This window comes from Aedes albopictus, chromosome 2 (assembly GCF_035046485.1).
Source record: "Aedes albopictus strain Foshan chromosome 2, AalbF5, whole genome shotgun sequence".
Classification (NCBI taxonomy): Eukaryota; Metazoa; Arthropoda; class Insecta; order Diptera; family Culicidae; genus Aedes; species Aedes albopictus.
Window position 1 is genome coordinate 39,207,621 of NC_085137.1, and position 24,104 is coordinate 39,231,724.

At 40.8% G+C, this 24,104-nt stretch overlaps 1 protein-coding gene across 1 annotated transcript in view; it reads left to right on the forward strand.

Annotated features, from left to right (window-relative positions):
- Positions 1–24,104, forward strand: part of LOC109421171 (angiotensin-converting enzyme) — a 484,598-nt gene that overhangs the window by 295,177 nt on the left and 165,317 nt on the right. The gene's annotated exons all lie outside the window — the stretch shown is intronic.

The window sequence follows — 24,104 nt, forward strand, 5'->3', positions numbered from 1 at the left end:
CTTGAATAAAACTATGGAGGAATCACTTAATGAATTTTTAAAACGTATCTCCATAGAAATTTTCAAACGAATCCCTGGAATAATTTATGAAGTAATATGTGTAAAAATGTCTGAAGGAGTCCATGGAAGATTAAAAAAGTCTTCAGAGAAACTTGAGGAGGAACCTTTGATTTTATTAAAGAATCGTTAAATGCTCTCCTGAAAGAATTTTCGTACGGATATCTAAAGAGAAAACATGGAAGCCATGGAGGATATATAACGGAAATTCTGGTGGAAATTTTTGAAGCAATTCTGAAGGGACGCATGGTAGCAGTTTTAAAGAACTTTCAAAAGAAATCCATGGAAGACATTCCAAAAGGAATTCTGTGAGGATTTTCCAAAGAGGAAAGGAATACAGGAAAGGTTTTTTTAACCCAAATTAATTTTATTAATTTCTGGGATAATCTCTAGAAAACTTTTGAGAAAATTCACAATTTACTAATGTAATCAATAAAAGAATTTCTGCAGCATTTTTCAGAGAAATCTCCGTAGAAATTCATGACATTGGCGTAGCTAGAGGGGGGCCTGAGGGCCAGCTGCCCCCTCCCCCCATGATTCACCAGCACCCGTCCCCCCAAAATGTGTAATGACTTTATACATGGAAATTAGAAAAATCTTAAAACCAATGTCTTAATAACAAACAGAGATCTATGATAGACATTCAGATGCTCAAATATGTGTTCAAATTGATAGTTATTGGAGACTACTCTAAATCCCTGGAGGAATATCTGCAGAAATCGCTTGAGGAATCCCTGATGGAGTTCCTAGAAAGATATCTGGACGAATCGTTGGAGGAGTTTCTGGACGAATTTCGTGGAGAAATCCCTGAAGGAACTCCTAGAAGAATCGCTGGAAGAAATCTTGGAGGATCTTCTGGACAAATTCTTGGCGGAATCTCTGGAGAAATTTCTGTAGGTATTTTTGAAAGTATAACTGGAGGAATTCCTGGAGAAATCGCTAGAGGAATTCTTGGAGGAATCCCTGGAGGAATTTCTTAAGGAATAATTTGAGGATTTTTGGAGAAATTCCTGGAGCAATCCCTGGATAAATTCCTAGATTAATTCCTGGTGGAATCTCTAGAGAAATCCTGGAAGGGACCTCTGGTAGAATTCTCTGAGCAATCGCTGGATGAATTCTCTGGAGGAATTCCAGGATAAATTCGTGGAGGAATTCCTAAAGGAATTTCAGGAGGAATTTCTACAGGAACACCTGAAGAAAACCCTGGAAACATCCCTGTACGAGTTCCAGGAGAACTCCCTGAAAAAACATTCTGGATTGCCTAAATTGCCTGTAGCAAATCCTGGAAGAAGTCCTGAAGGAGTCCCTGGATATATTCATGGAGTATTTCCCAGATGAAATCTGGGAGGAATCCGTGGAGAAATTTCTGGATATACCTCTTGAGGAATTCCTGGAGAAATCCTTAGAGAAATTTCTGGAGAAGTTCTTGGAAGAATGTCTGGGGAAATTCTTCGAAAAATTCCTGGAAGAACTCCTGGGGGAGCACTGGGGAGTGCTGGGGAACTTCTGGATAAATTCCGGGCGAAATCACAGGAAGAATTCTTGGAGAAATCCCTTGAGGAACTCTTGGAGAGATTCCTAGATCTATTCCTGATTGAATTCATGGAAGAATCTCTAGAGGAATTCTGGGAAGATTTCCTGGAGAAATTTCTTAAGCAACTCCTGGAGGAAGCGCTGGAGGAAATCTTGGACCAATTCCTGAAAAAAATCCTGCAGGAATCCTTGGTGGAATTCCTGGAGGAGCCACTGGAGAAATGCCTGAATAAAATACTGGAGTAATGCCGTGAGGAGTTCCTTGAATGAATTCCTAGAGGAATCTCGTGAGGAATTCATGCAGGAATCCCTGAAGGAATTCTTGGAATAATTCTTCAATAAACTTCGGGAGAAATTGCTGGGGAAATTTCTGAAGGAATCCTGAAGGATATCCTGGAGAAATTTGTGGAGAAATTGCCGTAGTTATTTCTGATGAAATTCCTGGTGTAATCCCTGGTGAAATTCCTAAAGGTCTTCCTGGAGTAGTCCCTGAATGAAATCCTGGACGAATGCCTGGAGGAATACCTGGAGGAATTCTAAAAGAAAGCCCTGGAGAAATTCCTGGAGAAATGCCTGGAGGTATCCCTAAAGGAATTCCTGGAGAAATTCCTAGAGCGATTCCTAGAGGAATTTCTGAAGGAATGCCTGGAAGAAGCTCTGGAGAAATTCCTGGAGGTATGCCTGTAGGAATTCCTGAGTCTCTAGAGAAATTCCTTGGGAAATCTCGAGAGGTACTCCTGGAGGAATCCCTGCATAAATTCCATAAGGAATCCCTCGAAGCATAGGCGCTAAGTTAAGGGGGGCAAGTATGGTTTTGCCCCCCCTCTCAACTCCTTATTTGGACGATTTTTCGATTTTCCCGTACAAAAAAAACAGAAAAACTTGACTTAGCCCCCCCCCCCCTTAATTGGACCAAAATGACGCGTCTGCCTTGCAGAATCTCTATAAAAATCTCTGGAGAAGTTCCTGGAGAACTTTAAGGAGGGATCCCTGGAGGAATCTCTCAAGGAATTCCTAAAGTATCTCTAGAGGAATACTGTAGGAATCTCTGGAGGAAATTCCAGAGGATTCTCTAGAGGAACTCCTAGAAGAATTCCCGGATAAATCCCTGTAGGAATTTTTAGAGGAATCCATGCAGGAATTTTCAGAAGAATCCTGAAAGAATTCCTGGAGAAATTTTGGAGAAATCTGGAGGAGAATTCTGGAGAAAGAAATCAAAGGATCAATTTCAAAGAGCATTTTAGGAAGAGTTTTTGAAGAAATCTCAGGAGGAAGTGTTGAAGAAATCGCTGAAATTCGTGAGGAAATCCTGAAGGAATTCTAAAAATAGTACGTTGAGGAAGTCTTACAGAAATCTTTTTAGCAGTTCCTGAAGGAATCCCTGGAGGAATTCCTGAAAAATCCCCTGGAGGAATCTCGTAAGCAACCCAAGAGGAATTCCTTATGGAATCTCTAAACGGTTCCTGGAGAAAGTCTTTATTACTGGAGATTTTGAAAGAATTCCAGGAAGAATTTCTGAAGAAGCTTCAAAAAGAGCTCTTGGAGGCATTTTAAAAATAATCCCTGGAGGAATTATTGGAGGAATTTCTGAAGAAACCCCAAGATGAACCCCGGAAGCAATTCCACGAGGAATTCCTTATGATACGGGAGAGCCTTCTTAGCGAATATCTGGGAGAATTTCTGTAGGAATTCCTGGATAAAAAATCTGATGAAATCCATGTCTGCAGTAATTTCTGGACGAATTATTGAAGGAATACTAAGATGGACTCTTAAAGATTTTTCGCACAAATTTTCAAGACTTTTCAGGATCAACTTTTGAAAAATTTCTAAAAAAAAATGATTTCTGGAAGCCATTCCTGCAGAATTACTTCGAATAACTCCAAATAGAATATTCTAAAATATGGAGAAATCCCTGATGAAATCTCCGCAGAAATACCATAAAGAATCTCTGGAGAAATTTCTGAAGGAAACCTCGAAAACAGAACTTGAACAATCACTGGAAGAACCTCCAAAGATATCCCAGGACATATCCCAGAAGAAATATCTGTTTACTCAGTGAGTAACTTGGAGTAACCTCGATAACACCACTGCTCATTCAGTTGGATACTGATTCGTGGCTGCATCATTTTCACAGAATGTTTATTTGCCTAGATACTCATAAACATCATTTCTTGAAAAATATACTCGTCGAAGGGCGACTACCCCCAACCAGAACCAATCACATAAATTGACCAATTTCATGACTTCTGTAGCTGTTGGGAATTTCACTCATTCCGATGTTTACACGACAACCTACATACAGCTGGTGGTACACTGCCTACAAGTGTATCGTTTGATTTCTTAATCCTTCAACATCCACTCGACAAATTAAGCAATCAACGCCAATGGCACGCACCCGCGCTAACTCCGTCTCCGCTCGATCTGCGTTTTATCAGAAATGTTGATTTCCATCTAAAAAGGATCGTACCGACAACTTTATAATGCTATATTGCTGATAACCGTCCGTGAGTGTGTTAATTTATTGAAATGCTTTTCCAAAGCACACATTTTCTGCACCGTCCGTGGAATAGCAACGAATCGTCATGCGTTCTTTTGATTGGAATGGAGTGACAGACCTCCATCTGCAACGAGTATAGTAAAAAATTAATCAATTTATCACTTGTCCCAACGCCAATCGTGCCCAAGGGTCCAAACCACCAACCGCGCGCGCAGAGTGCAGTGCAGTGAAGCAATTCATCTGTCATATCGTAAAACTCGTGCATCGTTGTTGATGCAAGTTGAGTCAATTCATCGGAGTGGATAACTATCTTGGTAGCTTCTGGAGCCTGTCGAAGGTCCGAAGCACACACAGAGTTTACGTTGTTTGTCCATTCACTCTTGTGACGGGGGTCTTTTGAATGACCACCGACAGAGTGGTCGGTGGTGCACCATCGCATCGGTCGGGAAGAATGTTGGGATCGAAAAAGCAGTTCAAGCACAATCAGTGCAGTCAGTGTATGGGCCGCAGAGCGGCTGTGGCGTTAAGAGTTACATAAACGCTGATTTAAAAGATCATACCAATTATACCGAGTCGATGCCGCCACCACTCTATGGGCTTTGTGCATGATGGAGGAGCAGTGAGAGCGTCGAATTCTTGGCACGAGTGCATTGAGTTTTATGGTGCTTCTGGAAATAAAATGACCAAGTATAAATTACACTAGTTTACAGCATTTTTGAACTCGGTAAGCTGATGTTTGTTTTTGGTGTAGAATCATGCCCTGACTTCGAAAACGCGAAGGAAAAAAAAATACAGAATAGCGGAATTTTTTTCGACTTTCCATACAAGGTTGATGATTTGAAATCGATTTTTGTTCTTTTTTTAAGCAAAGTCACTCACTTCACACAACTCATTCTCCGTAATAAATGCTCCGATTGAACTGAATTTTTTACTGTGACTCGCCTACATATGATATGTCAAATAAACGTTGAGAAAGAATTTTCAAATTCTTTTTTTTTCTTATTGAAAAAAATACGTTTCTGCATATAATTTTGGAAATTTTGTAAAAATTTAAGGAGATCGTTCCCAAAACTCGCCAATATCTTGAATTTCGTCAATCTGACGCAAAACCTGTATTCAGATGATCGAATGGTATTATATTCTGCTTTTAATTTATGGATAAAGATTTAAAATTGGTTGAACAAAACGCAAGATATTTGAATTTTATTAAATTCCATATTTTAAAAAGTTGTAAAACTCGATATTGAGCTAAAACTCAAAAACTGCTCTACTTTAAATTTTTTGAAGCACGGTTTCGAAATCAGCGCTAAATTATGCTTCAAAACTTTGATCATTGACAGAAGTACACAATTTTCGTTTTATTTTGTAAACTAGTGTTATTTGATACGCTTTAGTAGTACACCCCAAGAACATTATTTGGATGGGTTTTCCTAATAGTCCTTTCGGGACGGAGCTCAAAAAATTGAACTCTCCATAGAAATGGCCTAAGTTGGGCACTCTAGAACTCTATGATTTTCAAACGGAACAACACTTTTCTTTCTCATTTACAAGTACAACTCCCAATCTTTCGATCTCTAGCTTTAATTTCCTAGATAAATTAGAAATAAAAGATTATGCAACAGATAAAACTTTTTCATGTTTTACAATATTTTTGGCTCATTTTTTGTTTAATTTGTTGTGGTAAATCTCACATTTAACATAAACAAAAGATTTTTTACACTCATACAAAAAAAAGTAATGACTTATGTTCTTGTAGGTAAAAAACTCTCTGCAGCAGCGCCTTTCGTCAACGCAGCTCAAAGCTGAAAATTTATTGGTCTCATTAATAATAGTTTTACCACATTATATAAGTAGCTATCGGTCTTACATTTGTTCTTCTCCCAATAACTTGTCGACACTTCTCAAATTCACAAGGGTTTATCGTGCCCCAATTCCCCTATAAGTTCACAGTAAAAGGATCAAAAATGTAAATAATGATATTCGGGAAGAAGTAATAAATACTATATAGATTAATAATACCTCCTACGCTCCTACTAATCAGCTTAGTACTCTTACGATCGCTACAAGAGCCTCTTCCGAATAAATTACCAATAGTAATCTGCGGCCTACAAGAATGTAATATTAGCGCTAGTCATAATCGCTTAACCTTAAAAATAAACTTTCATGCCAAAAACTATTAAAGATTCGTACCGGCCGTTTCTTTTCACAGCGAGAATCGCACGCAGTCAATCGGCAAATGATTCAAACTAATTCAACAATTATTGGCTGCAGTTGGCCCGAATTCAATTAGAATTATAATAAATTTAGATTTCAATCTGCACTTGCATTTCATGCCCACTACTCAAGTCTTTCGTCTTATTGCTATTTTTCCCTGCAACTTCCAACTCATGACGTTTCTGACAGACCGCTTTGTCTGTCATTCTTCGGGTTGTCATTATCCTGGCTGGCGAAGCTTAGCAGTGGTGCCAGAACAACTTAATTAATAAAACAGTTTCCGTCACATAAAACAAATACTAAACAGGCGAAAAAGATATAAAAAAATGTTATTGCCCAACCGCACAATTGTGCTGGTTCGTCACAAAGGGACCTGGACAGTCATTATTTAGTAAAGGAACGTCCAGTAAAACTAACTTAAAATTTTGCGATAATTTCTCAACTAAGCGTCAATTCAAACTTTTTGTGACAATTTGATCTGTTCCCAAACAACAAAGAAACAATGCTCATGAAATATTGTATTTTTTACGAATAATCAGACATTGGCGACGAAATTGAACTCGCCCTAATATAGTACTAATTCAACATTTATGACACCTTTTCGCCTTCTTTCCCCGAATCAGGCGAAACCAGCTGATTTTGTTATGAAAACATAAACAGCTGGTAGCTGAGAACAATGAGGATGAACGTAAACACCGGTGAACCATCTGGTTTTGTTGTGTAAACATGACAAGCTGGTGGACCGAGAACAAAAGACCTTAATGGTAAACATTGAGACGGCCGGCGAAAACTGTCACATTATCGATCTAGTTGCCAAAACCCTGTGACTGACAGTGACAGCGAAATCTGAGAACGACGAAATTTATTGCATCAAAGTCTAAGTCGAAAAAAAAAATCGCAATAACTTCTGGAGGAATCTCAGAGCAAAGCCCCGGAGATACTTATTCAGCAACCCTAGTGCAATTTCTGAAGGAACCCTTGTTGGATTTTCTGAAGGTACCCCTTAGGAAACTACTTAAGGAATACCTGAAGGGTTTTAAATAGAAATGCCTGTGGGAATTAAAAAGAAATCATAGAAGAATTTGTGCAGAAATCCCTGAAAATTTTCAGAAAGATTCCCTGAAGATTTTTTTACAGAATTCTCGAAAGAATTTCTGAAGAATTTTTTTGTCGAGTTCGTGTTGAAAACTTAGGAGTAATTTTTGAAAAAAGTACAGTGCTATAGCATTATTGGGCAAATCTGGGTGAGACATCGATTTTTGTGAATTGATTCGAATCAGATCAATAGAATCGATTCACCGTTTTAATCGAATGCTTTAAATCGATGTTTTCACATCGATTCGATATTATAAAATATTACAAAACTATAAAATGATTTGTTTGTTGCATGTAGTAAGTTCATGGTATGTTTTATTTGTCTAAATAAATAGACAAACCAGCCAAGGGCTGAAAATCTCTTAAATGAAAACAAATCAATCAATCAATCAATCAATTGCCAAAATAAAATCAATATCAAAATTTGAGATTGCACATCGAACATCTCGCGACACGAAACGTTCGAAAATGGATGTAACGTTGAAACAGTGGCTTCTGAAAAAATGAAACTAATATTTTTGAATCGAAAGAAAAATCCTGAGATTCCCCAGAACTCTGAGAAGTATTCCCTTATAGTACTGGGGTAAATTCCCGCAGACTGCTGAGAGAAATTCTCCCAGAATATTCAAAGGGACTCCTCCATAATTCTGAAAGGAGTTCCTCTAGAATTATGAGATAGATTTCTTCAGAATGAGTGATTACACCAGAATCCTGAGCGACATTACCTAGAAAAGAAAACAAGACTCTTCCGGTACCTTGGCAAGAATGCTCTCTGAATTCTATTAAGGATTTGTCTAGAATCATGAAAGAGATTACTCCATATCTATGAGACGGATTGTCTCAGAGTCCGAGAGGAATTCTCCCAGAATGTTCCAGAATCCTAAGAGGGATTATCCCAGAGTCCTGAGAGGAACTCTAAGAGCGGTTCTTCCACATTCTTGAGATAAATTCATCTGGAATACTGAGAGATTCCCACAAAAAAGATTTTCGGAATTCTAAAATGATTCCCCCAAGAAACTTAAAAAAATGACCCAGAATCCTGGAAATGGTAGCTTAGAATCCCAAAAAGGATTACTCCAGAATCCTAAGAACGGTTCCCTTAAAGTACCGGGCAGGATTGCCAAGCAAAACTGAGATATGCTCTCACAGAATTCTTAAAGATAGAATTCTCCCAGAATTCTGAGAAGAATTCCTCCAGAATCCTTTTAAGTATTCTTCCAGAAATCCCCTTAAATCCTGGGTAAAATCCTTTAGAATGCTGAGAATAATTCTGCCAGAATCCTGAATGGTATTCCCCAGAATCGTTGAGAGAAATATTTCTAGAAACCTAAGAGGGATTTTTCCGTAAATGTGATAAGGATTATTCCTGGAACGGATTACGAAAAGTTCTAGAATCTACTTCCCCAGCATAAACAGAAAAAAATTACCGCAGATTCCTGAAAGACATTCCCCAGAATCTTTGAAAGAACTCTCCTGAACTCCTGAAAGGGGTTGTTCCAGAATTCTGAGAGTGATTCCTCTAGAATACTTTGAATTATTATACAGGAACCTTAAGAGAATCTTTCCATAATCTTGTCAGGGATTTTCCCTGATTACTAAGAGGGGTTCTTCCAGAATTCTGAAAGGGATTTCTGGGAGCAACTGCTCTAGTATGCTGAAAATAGAATTCTACTGGGATTCTCGTAGAATGCTGAGAAGGATTTCTTCCGAACCCTAAAAGTAGTTACACAATCTATGCGAGGGGTTCTCCAAAATCCAAATTTCTCTAGAGAATTCTGCCCAGAATCTCGTGAAATATTCTTCAACAATTAATAATTCTGAAAGAGCTGGCCCAAGAATCTTGAAAAATATAGCCCCAGAATCCCAAGGATTTCTCCAGAATCATGAGACAAATCCCCAAGAATCTTGAGAGAAATTTCCCCAGAAAGCCGAATTTTCAGAGAATCTTGGGAAGAGTACCCGCAGATTATTTAGTGATATTCCCCCTGAATCTTAAAAGGATCTTACGCAGAATCCTGAGAAGGATACCACGCCTGTGTGAGATTGTCACAGAATCCTAAGGAATATTTCCCCAGAATTCTGAAAGGAATTTCGCCACACACTGCGAGTACTGAGTATGGTTGTCCAAGAAGTCTGAGAGGAGTTCCTGAGAATGCTGAGAAAATTTTTCTCAGAACTCTGAGTGGGGTCCTAAGTGAAAATCTTCCAGAATCCTTAGAGGAATTAACCCAAATCATCCAGAAATTTCTTAGAATCCCGAAAGAGATTTCGCTCTTGATAGGGAACCTTGGGAATACCCCAACATCCTGAAATGAGTTCCCTTAAAATGCAAAGATTCCCTAGAATTCTGATAGGTATTCCCATATAATACTACTGAGAAGCATTCCTTCAAAAATTTTTAAGGGACTCTTCCATAATTCTGAGAATTCCTCTAAAATTCCATGAGAGATTCCATCAAAATGCTGAAAATTATCTTAGCAGCATCCTGAGAGACCTTATCTCAGAAAAGAGAGCAAGACTCTTCCAATAGAAATTCTCCCTAAATTCTATTAGGGATTTCCCTTGAATCGTGAGAGAGATTGCTCCAGTTTTTTTTAGATGGATCCCTGAATCCTGTGATGGATTGCCTTAGAATCATGAGAGAAGTTTTTCCTCGGGATTCTCCCAGAATGCTTAGACGGATATCCCCAGAACTCCGTGTAGGATTCTTCCGCTCGCGGTTGTTTGAGAAATTCATTTTCATTTTTTTTTTTACAATTACATCTCTCAATTTGCCAATCAATCAACATTCTGTGTCTTCTAATTTTCAAGTTTCTCGCAGTTCGTTCAGACGTACTAGTCAATTCGTACATGGCTGTAAAGGACAATATATACATGTGCGACAGAACCGAGCTCTCAACGCATATTAAATAGACACTGACAACACATATGGTTCGGTGTCAAGGTATGCGTAGTGCGATCGAGGGAGTCTCGATAGTATAAAAAACAATTCGCTCTCGCTTGTATAATAAGAAGGCACAACCGCGAGCGTGTTGAGAGGTTGGCACTAAACCTAAAGAGAGGTGGAATTGTGAAAATAGGAATGTTCGTGGCTCAGAGTCCGTTTGGCTTTCTCTTCCGCAGAATCGTTACCTGCTATGTGGCTTAGTTGATCAAAACGCCGGTCTAGTGAATACGAAGTCGTGAGTTCAAATCCCGCCAGAATGCGATTTTTTCATAATTTCAGCTCTCAATTTCTCAATGAATCAAAATTCTGAGTTTTCCAATTTTCATTTTTTTTTTGAATGAATTCCTGAAAAAATTGCATGAAGAAACTCTTGAACGTGTCGTCATTCGGGGCGATAGGACCTAGACGGTCACATTGGTCCATCGATCCCACGGATTCAATATTAGTCAGGGATTCCGACGGTGAATGCAAAGTATCTTAAAATTATGTATTCTAGCAGTTTTGCACACAATATGCATTTCCGTTGTATTCTAAACGTGGGGAATAGTGGCCCAATGACACCGCGTACGACGGTAAACATTTTCTGGAGTAATATCTAGAAAAATAAACGGATAAACTTCTGTGAATATTCAAGGAAAAATCTGTTGAGAAATGCCTAAACGGATTCCTGTAATAATTCGATGCGAACTTCCTGCATTTTCCCTTAGAGAAAATCTTAAAGAAATTACTGATAAAATGTTTAGATGAATGCTCAAAGGAAATCCTACTTCTTCTCCTGCTTCTTGGTGTGAAGTCCTAACTGGGACAATTCCTGAAAAAAATATTACAGGGATGTCTGAAGATATACTTGGAGGAATTGCTGAAATATTTGCTAAACACATTTCTGAACAAATCGCTGGAAGATGTTATGAAGGAACCAATGTTGAAAGCTATTACGATCTTCTTAAAGTATCCCTGGAGTAATTTCAGGAGGAATCTCTAGAAAATTTTCTAAAGATGTCTTTGGAGAAATTCCCAACAGAATGTGTAAAACAATTTCTAAAGGAAACTTTTAAGAAACTTTCTGTCAGAAAAATCTGAATTTATGATTTTCTGAAGAAATCACATGAGGAAGTTTTGAAGGAATCCAGTATGGGATTTGAAAAGAAGGTTTTCTAAAGAAATTTTGGAAAAATTTCCGAAGGAATCTCTAAAGGAATTTCTGAAGAAATCTGAGGAGAGTTCTGGAGCTATTCATACCAAGTTTTTTTTTTTAAACCTCTGGAGAATCCGTGGAAGATTTTCCGAAATATATAATTAGATGATTTTCTAAATAAACACATGCAACAATTTCGGAAGCTATCCATGGAAATTTTTCTAGAGGAGTTCTTTAAGATATTTTGGGAGGAATTTCTGAAGAAATTTCTTTTTGATTTTGCAAAATAAAAAACCGAAAAGCGTCTTAAGAAATCATTAAGGAATTTCCAAAGAAAACTTTGAAGGAATTTCTACAGGAATCTATGAAAGATTTTATTTGTTTGATATCTTTGGCAAAAGCTGCACTGATCGATTCTTTTTTTTTTTTTTTAATTCTATTCTTCTAATACATATCAAAATCAAATTCACCATGATATTTTTAAAGGAATCCCTCGTGACATTTCTCAAAAAAATCTATAGTAGAATTTCTGAAGGAACCCAAGGAGAAGCTTCTATAGCAATCTCTGAAAAAAAAAATCCGAATAAATCCCTGGAAGATTTTTTTATGAATCCGTTAGGGAGGAATTTTAGGAGAAATTTCTGAAGGAATTTTAAGAAGATATTCTTAAAAACTCTCGGGAGTATTTCTGAAGGAAACTCTGAAGGATTTCATTAAGAAAGGACAAAATACTAAGCAATCTCTACAAAAAATTCCAAATGAATCTTCGAAATATTTTCGAAAGAATCCTTGAAGAAGTTTCTGGAGGAATTTCCGGGGGTATTTTGGAATTCCAGGAGGAATTTATGAAGTATATTTTGGAAGATTTTCAGCAAAAGGCCCAGCATAACTTCAGGAAAAATCTGAAGACATTTCTAAAGAAATCTCTGAGGAGATTACTTTCAGAACATCTATACGAAATATTGAAGAAATCGCTAGACAAATATCAGAAAAAATACCTGGTGAGGTTTCCGAAGAAACTTATGGATTAATTTCTAAAGCAATTCATTTGAGAAGGTATTTTCTTTTCTATGGATGCAGTGCTCGAGTAAATTTACGTATTCTCAGAAGTTTTGTTGTCTTCGTCATGTTTTTTTTTGAAAACTGTTGTTTGAAAGATTTGTTGGTGTTAATTAAGGTTGGCCTCAAATCTTTTCTAAACAAGCAGAATAATTCGACCAAATTTTAAGCAATTTGGTTGACAGTACCCCTAATAACGAAGAGAACAAGCCTGCCGAAAATACTCAAATATGTTACTTTTACCCGTAATAATTTCAAAAATAAATTGCTAAGGTGAAAAGTTTCCAATGCCTTGGAGATTTATCTAGGTAATTGTTTTTTCTTATGTGGAGGCATAAAACACGCATTATTCACAAGCCTTTTTATTCTATGTAATATGTTTTCCTATGCTCCCAATGAAATTTATTTCAAATAGGCCTGATTTTTTTGACAATGTCTCCACATTGAGTTATCTCAACTGCGTTTTTGCTACGAGATTCCTCAAATTTGGTGGCAAGACTCCCTAATGGGGGCATCCACAAACACTCAACTTCCTAATCGCTGCTTGACATAATTGCCGAGTAGAGATTTCTGTTTTTGAGCATTTGATAAATTCACTTGGAAATCGTTGAAACATATACAGGAAAATCAGTGCTGCTTCCAATATGGAATCGAAAAGTACGTGTTCAAAAGTATCCTGGAAATCAAGAAAACACTCAAACAAAATTGTTTTTGAATAGATGCTTTTTCGATATCGTAAACAACATGTGGCCAATTGCGCCACGGGCCCTGGCAGTTAGCTGATTATCTCGGAGAAACACAAGGTCAACTGCATTATTGTTCCAGTTAGCGCAGTAAGGGCAGAATACTGTGGAGGACGCCCTAGTACTCCACAGGCTTCGTTAAACGGTTAGGATATCATTAGACCCCCCTAACCATTTATTCCTAGGCACGGTAAGTTTATAGCCGCATTACATCATAAATTAAGGGTCACCTGTTTAATGGACTCTTACCACCGGAATGGTCCGTAGTGTTCATTCATTTATTTAGTATTACATCAAATTCAAGATAAAACTGAATCAACAATATTCCTCCATAATACACGGTTCGTGGCTGCCACTCTCCATCCTCGGTCGCGCCCGATGCTCGCCATGTCACGCTCCACTTGGTCCGCCCATCGTGCTCTCTGCGCTCCACGCCTTCTTGTGCCAACCGGATCAGTTGCAAACATCAGCTTTGCAGGGTTGTTGTCTGGCATTCTTGCGACATGCCCTGCCCACCGTTTCCTTCTGGCTTTGGCCACCTTCTGGATGCTGGGTTCGCCGTAAAGTGCAGCGAGCTCGTGGTTCATTCTTCTCCGCCACACACCGTTCTCCTACACACCGCCGAAGATCGTCCTGAGCACGTGTCGCTCGAAAACTCCGAGTGCTTGCAGGTCCTCCTCGAGCATGGTCCATGTCTCGTGCCCGTAGAGGATTACCGGTCTTATTAGCGTTTTGTACATGGTGCATTTGGCGCGTGGGTGAATCTTTTTCGACCGCAGTTTCTTCTGGAGCCCGTAGTTGGCCCGACTTCCGCTGATGATGCGCCTCCGAATTTCACGGCTCACGTTGTTGTCAGCCGTCAGTAAGGATCCGAGGTAGACGAATTCCTCCACCACCTCGAAATTATCCCCGTCTATCGTAACATTACTACCCAGACGGATACGGTCGTTTTCGGTTCCGCCTACCAGCATGTACTTTGTTTTTGAGGCATTCACCACCAGTCCGACCTTTGCTGCTTCGCGTTTCAGGCGGGTGTACAGCTCTGCCACCGCACCGTTCCAAATGTTCTGGCAATAATGTCAATGTCGTCCGCAAAGCACACAGATTGTCCGGATTTTGTGAAAATCGTTCCCCGGCTGTTGAGCCTGGCTCGTCGCATCACACCTTCTAGAGCGATGTTGAAGAGTAGGCATGAGAGTCCATCATTTTGTCGCAGTCCCCGGCGAGATTCGAATGAACTAGATAGTTCACCCGAAACCCTTACGCAGTTTTGCACACCGTCCATCGTTGCTTTAATCAGTCTAGTCAGCTTCCCAGGAAAGCCGTTTTCGTTCATGATTCTCCATAGCTCTGGGCGGTCGATACTGTCGTATGCCGCTTTGAAGTCGATGGACAGGTGATGCGTTGGGACCTGGTATTCACGGCATTTCTGGAGGATTTGCCGTACGGTAAAGATCCGGTCCGTTGTCGACCGGCCGTCGATGAAGCCGGCTTGATAACTTCCCACGAACTCATTTATTTTAAGTGCCAGACGACGGAAGATGATCTGGGATAGCACTTTGTAGGTAGCATTCAAAATAGTGATCGCCCTGAAGTTCTCACATTCCAAATGGTCGCCTTTCTTGTGAATGGGGCAGATAACCCCTTCCTTCTACTCCTCCGGTAGCTGTTCGGTTTCCCAGATCCTGACTATCAGCCGATGCAGACAGGTGGCCAACTTTTCTGGGCCCATCTTGATGAGTTCAGCTGCGATACCATCCTTACCAGCTGCTTTGTTGATTTTCAGCTGGTGAATGGCATCCTTAACTTCCCTCAGCGTGGGAGTTGGTTCATTTTCGTCCTCCGCTGCACTGGCGTCGTCGTTTCCTCCGTTGCCGTGGGCTCCCGTGCCTACGTTCTCCACGCCGTTCAGGTGCTGATCGAAGTGCTGCTTCCACCTTTCGATCACCTCACGTCCGTCCGTCAAAAGGCCTCTGTCTTTATCCCTGCATATTTCGGCTCGCGGCACGAAGCCGTTGCGGGATGCGTTGAGCTTCTGATAGAACTTCCGTGTTTCTTGGGAACGGCACAGCACACTCTGCTTCTTCCAGGCGGCGCTTTTTCTCCCGAAAGAGGCGGGTCTGCTGTTTCCGCTTCTGTTTATAATGTTCCACGTTCTGTCGAGTCCCTTGCTGCAGCATTACCGCCCTCGCTGCATTCTTCTCCTCCAAAACCGTTCTACACTCTTCTTCGAACCATTCGTTCCGTCGATTCCGTTCCACGTACCCACTGTACTCCAGCAGTCCTCTAGAGGGGCCTCATCGAGCTCGCCCTCGTCTGGCAACGCGGCCTTGAGATTCTGCGCGTATGCTGAGGCGACATCCGGTTGCTTCAGTCGCTCTAGGTTGTACCGTGGCGGTCGCCGGTACCGTACATTGTTGATGACGGAGAGTTTTGGGCGCAGTTTGACCATCACCAAATAGTGGTCGGAGTCGATGTTGGCGCCACGATAGGTCCTGACGTCGATAATGTCGGAGAAGTGCCGTCCGTCAATCAGAACGTGGTCGATTTGAGATTCCGTCTGCTGTGGTGATCTCCAGGTGTAACGATAAGGGAGGCTGTGTTGGAAAAAGGTGCTACGTATGGCCATATTTTTGGAGGCGGCGAAATCAATGAGTCGTAGGCCGTTTCCGTTCGTCTGCTGGTGGGCACTGAACTTACCAATCGTCGGTCTGAATTCCTCCTCCTGGCTTACCTGAGCGTTCAAATCACACATGATGATCTTGACGTCGTGGCTTGGGCAGTGATCGTACTCGCGTTCGAGCTGCGCGTCATCATCAGTACTTCCGGAGTGTGGGCTGTGCACGTTTATTATGCTGAAGTTGAAGAATCGGCCCTTGATCCTCAACCTGCACATTCTTTCGTCGATCGGCCACCAACCGATCACGCGCCTCTGCATATCACCCATCACGATTAAAGCTGTTCCCAGCTCGCGTGTGTTGCCGCAGCTCTTGTAGATGGTATGATTAACTCTAAACGTTCGCACCATGGATCCTGTCCAACACACCTCCTGCAGCGCTATGATGCCGAACCCGCGGTCCTTCAGTAGATCGGCGAGTATGCGGGTGCTCCCAATGAAGTTGCGAGATCGGCAGTTCCACGTACCGAGTTTCCACTCGCAAGTCCTTTATGTTCGCTGGGGTCGTTGCCGTTGGTCTCGGTTCGTATTATTCTGTTGCTGATTTTCCGTTACAATTGTTTTTTTTTACAGCTGGCTCATAGGGCCTGACACCAACCCCCTACTTTCCGGAGGACCATAGTGCACAGTTGAGCTTAGAGTCCTTCCCTGGCACTCGGACGTAGATCAGCCGCCCCTAACATGGGGATCAGACGCTGTTGTGAGCCGCTCCTCCTGGAGAACAGACGCTCAGGTTTGCCGAAGCAAACCCCCCTTCCCTGTCAGCCTACGACCAAAGTTCCCACCGGGGTTGGTTACTCGATCTTCCCTAAGGTTGCTCATAGTTTCCGGCCGGTACCGTGTGGAGGTAGGGATAGGAGTTGCTGGGCAGAGGCTAATGGATCACAATGGGATCTGAATTGCGCAGCATACCCAGCCTTTACCGTGCCGTAGTGTTATTCTTAGCCAATTGTGACATCCTCTACCGACACTACACAGCTATCTAGGCTGATCAAGAAAAGAAGGTAATATTGATGATCAACTTCATACGGACCCGAACAGCCGACAAAATTAAGTGTGAAATAAAGATGGGGGTTTCAGTGTATTGTTGATTGACCAAAACTGAGTTATTTCGATAGCTCCAGCCAGCGATTATCATTATCCGTGCTTGATGCTTGTTTGGAATTTTCTGATACAAAGATTGTATCACTGTATTGCTTGTTAAAATCTACTAAAATGTCGTTATTTTTTCTGTGGCTATATATTTATTTAAAGCAGTATACAACCCGATGAATGCACGCTTTTCTTCCATATCTCAGCTGATTTTCCACCGAGAGGACAGGGACACCGGCTTGTACTATTGGGGACCACATGGCATGATCCCACATAATCAAGCGCGAACATATGTGCGCTGGTTTACTTAATCTTCATGAGTAGATCACGCCGCTGCTCGGCAAACCATCTAAAGGAGCGCATTAAGGCTAAGTAGCTACACGGACGGACGAACCAAAAGAGGGTGAAATTTATGGCACTTTTCAGACCTATGCTACGCAATCTCGGGTGATCAATCAGCAGCAGGGGAGGTCGCCACTTGTGGCCCTCGTAAGGTGTTATGGAAAAGGAATTATCCAACGGTGAATTGAGAGTGTAAATAATTGATTTTGTTGTGTGGTTGCTCGCTACAAAAACGCAGCGTCGCCGGTGAGTTGACAGTGGCTGACCACCGCTAGTAATTGGCGTGCGACTAACGACAGGTAAATGGTTACTCGTTCGGTATGGTATCAATTAGACCTGCGTATTTCATGGCGATCTGTTGGTCTGAGGAACATACAATGTATGCTCCATTACGCACGGCTGAGTGATACAACGAGAAGATCACATAAATTAAGATCAGTTTATTCCTTGTGCTTCTTCAGTACACCAACTTATCAACTTTGAGCTAGCGAACAGCTGCAGTAAACCGCCTGAACCAAGGACATCATAAGACGCCATGTGCTGCCCGCTTAACCACATCTTCCATCAAATTGCTTCGCTGCTCTTAATTCAAAGCAAATTCACATGATTTATTCATGCGCAAAAAGCAACCAATCAACCTAGTACAAATTTCTCACATTACCATCAAATGGCGACAACGACACGGCCATCGGTCCTTGCTTGTCGTCAAGAAGTGGTGGCGTCGGCCCGGCCGGCCTCCGGGGGTCTCGATCCGCGTCGATGCCCCGCACATACATATTAAGCAATCCCAAAACGACCGATCAACGCCGATGCACCACAGTGTGCAGTGCACAAGGTTTTGAGGGAGGCAGTTGTGGATCGACGAGGGAGGACGGTGGCCAGCCGCATCCGATCGGTAATGAGTGAGCCATTTTTCTTTCCCAACTGTGTGCGTTCCAAGAACATATCTGCCACCACACCGACCGCCCGGCGGCTGTCGGCTATTGCCAACACTGCAGTGGGTTGGAATAATTTGGAATCGTTGGATGGTTTGTCGGAATCGCATCCATCATGGGTTAGAATTTAGATTGACGCCGGCAGGTAATTGCTGCTGCGGCTGCTGCTGCAGCAGCAGCAGTTGTCGTTGTCACAAAGAAGTCAGTCAGTAGAATTGCGGCTTCTTGGTTTTGGATTAGGGGGTTTGTTGTAACATATTTCATACTGTCGACGACGACCACCGCGTTGCGATATGGGATGGAGGGCTGTACTTCACAGATGACATACAGCTTTGCAAAACGTGTACGGGTGGGTTGTGTTCTGATGGCTATTCATACGTTCCTCGTTAATTGCAGTGTACGGGTCCAATGAAAGTGAATTAATTTATTACAAAATACAAATGTGCGGTTTTGATCCGCGTTTTACTGTGCTGGCTGTGCCAAGTGAATGGCTTGAGCAATCACCGTACTGGGTACATTTTAGGCCAAATACGTCCATGAAACAACCATCTCGATGAAGCGTCCCATGGCGTTGTCCGCCATACTACCACTCCATAAACACTGTGTCATGGGTTTGATTCATGACCCACTTTATTCTGATTATCCACAACTTTTCTTCTAGCCGTTATGAAATCCAAACCAATGAACGTTCTTCTGGATAGTTATCCTTCTTTGAAATACAGCAGCTATAAAGGCTGTGCTTATTACGCATCCCATGTACCTATTGATGGGTCTCCATCTTCAGTTACAGTATGCAGCAGGAAAAAATGCGAAAGTGTTTTTCAACTTCAAACCTCATTTTCGTCCATTTGACGTTAACCAATCTATGTTTCAATGTGATCTCTAATAGGCTTGTTTTCTGAAAAGTTGATTAAAAATTTTCCCATTTTGTTCACTAACCTTTACAGGGCAGCGCCTGAAGCTGAAGACAATCAAAATTTTCAAACTGCAGAAAAGTACACAGCTCGCTGAATTTCGTATCTGATAAAACAAAATTTTTAATTTTCTCTACAATATCATCAAATTTGTGTACCTATTTCATCTAGTAGGTGAAACTACATGGCTCTGGATTATTGTGGTTTGGTTGCTCATCGAATTGATGCTATTTTTTTTTTTGCTGTTATAGTCATTTTGTTTAATGACCATTGCACAATGGGTTCAGAGCCGCATTTACGAAGACAAAAATGTTTGTGCCTAAACCTTAAGTTTGAGATACATGATATCTTTGGGAAAGTTTCTTCATATTTTTCCACCTTTTCTTCATTATTGTGAAATTAGGGTGGTCCCTCTAGTTTAGCTGATCCAAACATCTGCTTTTTAACAGTTTTATGTACGCTTACAAAATCTTCTACAAAGTTGTAAAAGAATTTATTTGGAGCAAGTTTGCCGAAGAAACCATTATTCTATCTCTTAAGGTTCCTAATTTATCATTGTACTTGCCTCACAATATACAAATTCATGCAATGGCAGGCACAGAAAGCCCTTCAATTAATAACTGTGGAAGTGCTCAAAGAACATTAAGTTGAAGAGAGGCAGGTCTAGTTCCGATGGGAACGTCGAGCCATACAAAAGAAGATGATGATGATGAAGAAGAAGATGTTGAAGAAGAAGAAGAAGCATCAGTAACAAATTTTGAAAACGACGTATAATCAATGGTGTATCAATGACGGGAACTATAGCAACGGCGGAGGCGTTACGGAGGCGTTTTTAGGGGTTTTCGTTTAGGAAAATTTTTAAGGCTTTTCAGAATATTTCAGACCATTTTCGACGTGATTCAGAGGCGTTACGAAAGCGTTACGGAGGAGTTTCGGGGTGTTCGGAGCCTCTCAGGTGCGTTACATGGGGTCCGGGGGGGGGGGGGATGTAGGTTTAAGGGGGATTTTGGAGGCATTTCAGGATGTTTCAGACCTTTTTCGATGTGATTCAGAGGCGTTACAGAAGCGTAACTGAGGAGTTTTCGTGGGGTTCGGAGCCTCTCAGGTGCGTTACATGGGGTCCGATGGGGTTTAAAGGCGATTTTGCAGGCATTTCAAGACGTTTCGGAACATTTTCGGGGGATTCAGAGGCGTTACGGAAGCGTTACGAAGAAGTTCTCAGGGGTTTCGAACCTCTCAGGTGCGTTACATGGGGGGTTTGAGGGGGAATTTTGAGGCATTTCAGGAAGTTTCAGAGTAGGCTCTGAAATACCTTAAAACGCCCCTCAAACCTCTTACAATGCCCTTTAAAGGCTCCTGAGATCCCTTGAATTGCCCCTGAAACTTCTTGGGACGCCCCTGAAACCCAGTTAATACTATTGAAATACCCCAGAATTCCCCGTAATCCCGTGAAAACACAAAAAAATCTTGACAAAACATCCTTAAAATGTTACCCCCCCCCCCCGGAATTCCCCCGAAACAACCCCTTAAAACGCCTCTGAAGCCCTTTGGAACCTCCTTTTTGGGCTCTCTGGGAACTTTCTGGAAACCCCCTTAGCCCCCTTCAGCTACCCAGGAGCAAGACGAGAACAGGTCTAAATTCTATAATTATAGCCCAATCTTAATTTATGCATAAATATCCCTCTTTTTATGCCTTTTTTAATTTATGCAGTCCCAGCCATGTGAATAAAAAGAGGTTCCAGTGTATTCATAATACTGCCTCAATTGATCGACGAAAATTACGCTTATCCATTTCTTACATGGATATTGCGATCCGTTAACCCGGGAGCGGTCGCATTGTGTACATGGACAAAAATACGCTTGTGGTACACAGCGTGAGCGTAGTGTCGCTGGGAGTGGTCGAAGAAGTTATTCTTCATTACACCAACGAACCTGACTTCAAAATGGCTGACAATTCTCAGGTCATTTTTACAGATGTAACCTGAGCATGAAAAGAACAGTAACCAGATCGATAAAGTAGAATATATGATCCGCCTTTTTCATGCATGTGTGTGGTGTGTCAAAATGACCTGAGAACTGTCAAACATTTTGTTGGTGTAATGTAGAATTGCTCGAGGGTTAACAATAACGCTTTTTTTCAATAACTTTAAGGGGGGGGGGGGGTAAATGTTCACCACTAAATCCACTGCACTTCACAAAGCACGACTCAGCGCAAGGACGCCTGATTTTAGAATCAGTCCATTTTAGGCAATGACCGTTCTCTCTAATATTCGTTTTGCTGTTGTCGCACATTCAGCCATGTTATCTCATTGGTAGCAATGAGCACAGTTACAGCGGTACCATTTTCTGACGCTTCTGTTGTATCCTACTGTTTTTGCACGATAAACGTGAAGGGTCCGACACACAACATAAAAAACAATACAAAAATCTACCACTTATAACCAAACGAGTTAGAGTAAGGTGGAGCAAAAGTTCGACCCTAGCTGAAAATTAATTTTTTTTTTTCAAGAAATCTAAACAGATACAAATAAATGAATACCATGTGGTGATTCTACCATCCATGAGCTAAAATTTTGCTGAACAAAGTTACGCCAAATGTCTTTTCAATTTTGAGTTACAACAGTTTTTGTATGTGTGTGTCTAATTCGAAATCTTGCCCCACCAATGGGGCAAAAGTTCGAATCTAGTGTTTGTGGTATTTCGCTAACCGTAGCACACTATTTCGACACTTTGGTAATTGGAATACCTAAAACCAATTAATATTTGATGTTGGAACTGGAATACACTTTAAAGTTCGATCTGGATTTTACCAAAATCAGGGTTGAACTTACTTCACCAAAAATTAGTAGTTTTCCGCCAAATTCGGATAAAAAAACTTTTTTTTTCAAATTTGATCGAATTTTCTCACTGATTCCATCATTTTTAGAGATAATATGTACATTTTGCAGAATTTTATGGTTTTACCTAAAGTTGCCATATGACTCGAACTCTTGCCCCACAAATCGAACTTTTGCCCCACTGTGTATAAAATATGATTTCCAAATCTTTTTTGCAAAAAGTTATACATGCTAAAGCATCTTCAAAATATACCTAGTTACGCCCCAAAATAAAATATCGAATTCGATTTCATTACAATTCCATTCCATGCGTTGGAAGGACCATCGCATATTACAATTTTTTGATCAAAAACCAACATTTTGTCATAACTTTTCGAAATATTGATCAATTTTCATAATTTTTGGAGTGAAAGACTCTTTTTCAAAAAGGCTTCGAACAACCTTTACACCCGAAAGATGTAATTTGAATTAAGCTCAAAAACTTCAAAAGAAACTCTTGCCCCACTCGAACTTTTGCCCCACTTTACTCTAACCGATGTTCAAGTTTCCAGGTCCGTTAGAGCAGTGGTCACCAAACTGCGGCCCGCGAACTGATTTTGAAATGTATTAGAAAGTGGCCCACTCATAAATTCCATAATGAAAATCAGAAATTTCACAATATATTTTTTTAACTTTAATGACAATAAGTACAACTACTGAAATTTTGTCAATATTATGGAGGGTCTTTCAAAAGAAGTAAGATTTTTAAAAGTTTTACAAACACTACTTTTTTGAATTTTGTTTCGAAAATATTCGAATCTGTTGTTAAGAACTGTGTGATAGTCGATTCATGTTGGCATATTGAACCGTGGACAACGACTCACGGCACATCAACTGATCCTAGTAGGCATGGCCAATCTCAGCCACCCGCGTCGTCGTCACTCATAGTAACGTCACAGTGTGAAGTCAGACTGCATTCCGGCAGCTCCCTCTTGCTCGCAACAAATCTAAAGTGCACAAGAACGATGTGCTTCACTTGAGTGTAAGCTAATTTTCACAGGTTCTCTGCCATGGATTTTGGACCTGTGGCAGAACTTGTTATTCGTAATTTGTTCAATTTCACGAACATAAAAGTAAAATAGTTTCTATTTTTATCTCTCGGAAGTTCTACCAGTACACTATTCAAAAAAAAAAATTACAGAATTTTTGCCTACAATTTCTTTTAAAGGAAGTTTGGGCAACACAACTTTCGGAATTTCGCAAAAAACTTCAGGGATTGGACAAGATACTCTTCATTCCTCTAGCAATACTTTTGGGAATTCCTTTTAAAATATATATTCTAAATCGGCTTCAATTATTTGAAAATCATGTCTGTAGGTTTTTCTTCATTATTAGCTTCCTAAGAAATTACGCAAGAAAAACTAAAAAAAAGATCATCAAGGATTTCCAGAACAGTATCCCCAGGAAGTTGTTCTTCCGAGAACCCTGAAATCCCTACAAATCATCCTGAAATTTCTAAAAATACACGAGAAGTCCCAATAAACCTCACAGTTCCACAACCTCCATGATGTTAAGTTCTTTGCTCTCGTTCAATATTTTCAAAAAAAAAAAATGCTTTTTATTCGTGAATTTTAACTAATGATAATTCTTCAAACTTTTGAAAAAATCAAACAAATGTATTTTGTGTTGAATCTTGAAAATTGGGGAAAATTAACCTCCAAATAAACTCTTTAATAACTTGCGGCCCGCAGCTTCTTTTCAAAATTCAATTTTGGCCCGCAAAGACAGTTAGGCTGAGGATCACTGCGTTAGAGCATATGCTCAGAACGTGTAGCCACTACGCTACGGGCCCCAGCATTCATAAACTTCGAAACCCAATTTTTAGTTTGGCAACGTTTTCCTCACACCCAGTTTGTTTCATTTCAGAGAGCGAGTAAAGGCGCTTAAACATGAGGGACAGGACACGGACTAAACACCTGTGTTCCGTCCCAGTAACCGAGGGACCATGGGGTGACAACAACCTCCTCAGCATCGTTACCCCCATCGAT